We start from the raw sequence: 2,088 nt of genomic DNA on the forward strand, positions 1-2,088 counted from the left end.
TCCCTCTTAATTGGTTTTTCGTTCCCTGGCTTTCAGGCGGGTCTGTTTATTTTGATTGCAACTCTACAGAACAAACCTTTAATGAAGCAGCATGTGGGGAGAGCCCTTGGCAGCTGCCTGCCTCCAGGGAGTGGAGGTGGCATCTGGCCAGGGAGAAGCAGCCGGCTTGGGCCCAGCCTTCCTCCAGGTACCGTCTGGAGGTGAGGGAACCAGGCTGGCTAGCCCTCCCTCCCTCCCTCAGCCAGGAAGACCACACAGCCCTTCCCAATAACACCAGGGTTTGCAGGAGCTGTGCCTCAGCCTAGCGGTGACCCTGGAAGGGTGCCTTTTGAGGAATCTCATGCTACAGATGAAGGGTTCCGAGAGATCCGAGAACCCAGCCAGGAAGCCTGTACCTCAACACACCCTGTCCTGAGAGCCCCTCCATCACGCCATGGACCAAGAGTGTCCTCACTGCCCCATTGACTAAATGGACAGCCGATGGGCCAGGCTGGGCCATTCTGCTCACCCGGGGGCAGGGGCCTTGCTGTTCCGGGCCTTGGTTCGTCCATCCATAAAGTACAGCTTCTGGACCTTACAAGAAGCCTCTGGGCGGTGCCAGTGGTTAGGAGTTTTGCTGCTGCCTGAAAGGTTGGGAGCCCACCCCAAGTTGTCTCTTCAGAAGAAAGGTCTGGGGGTCTAATTCTGGAAAGGCGGCCATGAACAGCACAGATCTATTCTGACACACCGTGAGTTGGCACCTACTGGATGGTAATTATTGTTGTGTTGGGACCTTTTGCTAATTATTGGGCTTCTTCTTGGACAGGTGTGCCCCCCGCCCCCCAAACTAAAACCAAACTCACTGCCGTCGAGTCAACAGAACAAATCACTGCCAATCCTGAAATCGTGTCAAAGTCTGTGCTACGTTGGCGCTCATTGTTGCAGCTTCCATGTCCATCCAGTTTCATATCTTCCTTGTTTTTGCTGCCTCTCTGCTTTCCCAGACATGATGCCCCCTCCCGGGACTGGACCCTCCTGAGAGCGTGTCCAAAGCACAGGAGACAAAGTCTCTCCTTCCTCGCTTCGAAGAAGCCCTTTGGCTGTACTTCTCCCACACAGACGGTGGTAGCTTCACAATTTTATGTCAACCTCATAAAGAATGAAGGGGTGGAGTTTAGCTTGTCAATCAGGACACAGCCTGAAGATGTGTTCTCGTGGGCATGGCCTAATCATGAGGATTCTGGGAACTCCTCTCCCTCCCCGCAGGGGGGACACACTCTCTCTCTGCTACACCTTCCTGTTGACAAGCCACGTGCAGCCACGCTGATGGCAGCCAGAGCCAGGGAGATGTGTCCACCGCCATTGGATCCACACGACTTTCCACCCACCAGCCTGTGATCTGCCTGCATTGGGCACCATCGCATGTGCTGCTTGAATCTGAAGAGGAATTCACGGGCTACTATCGAACTTATGAGCTAATATTGAACTTATGGACTTGATCTGGATTGGGCTGGGGTGTTTGATCGATGCATAATCACTTCTTGATATAAAGTCCTCTTACACCTAGATGAGTGTCAATGAATTTGTTTCTCTAGTCAACCTGGGGGAGCACACAGATTGCTTTGTTTGTCTGGCAGTCTACCTGGGTCACGTGGGTATTTTAAGCCTTTGAAGAGGGAGTTTTGTTGCTCCACACACACTCGGGATTTCAGTGGGAAGGAGAAAGGGGGAGATGGAGGTAACTAGGGTGTATCCCAGGGCATGATTTGAACCATTTTACTCAGCAGGGCAGCTGAGTCAGAAGTGAGCCCCCAAAGGGGTGAGCCCCTCTCTGATGAACTGCAGCTGCTCACAGCCTCCAGGCTCTGCCGCCCAGAGTGGATCTCACACACGCCAGGGTGATGTTCCCAGAGCACCCTTCCTGTCAAGTTACTGTCCTGCCTGAAGTCCCCCTTCCCCACAGGCACAGTCTCGATTCCTGGACCTGCTATTAAAGGTCCTCCCCATTCAGCCTATAAGCCACCTCCCCAGCCCGACTCTTGTCTGCCCTGTTCTCCGCTTGTCTTCTTCCCCTCACTACTGTCTCTGCACCTCATCCCCAAAGCCTGC

The sequence above is a fragment of the Echinops telfairi genome, unplaced genomic scaffold, assembly GCF_000313985.2.
Source record: "Echinops telfairi isolate 266 unplaced genomic scaffold, ASM31398v2 ScPeMD7_7475;HRSCAF=8513, whole genome shotgun sequence".
Taxonomy (NCBI): domain Eukaryota; kingdom Metazoa; phylum Chordata; class Mammalia; order Afrosoricida; family Tenrecidae; genus Echinops; species Echinops telfairi.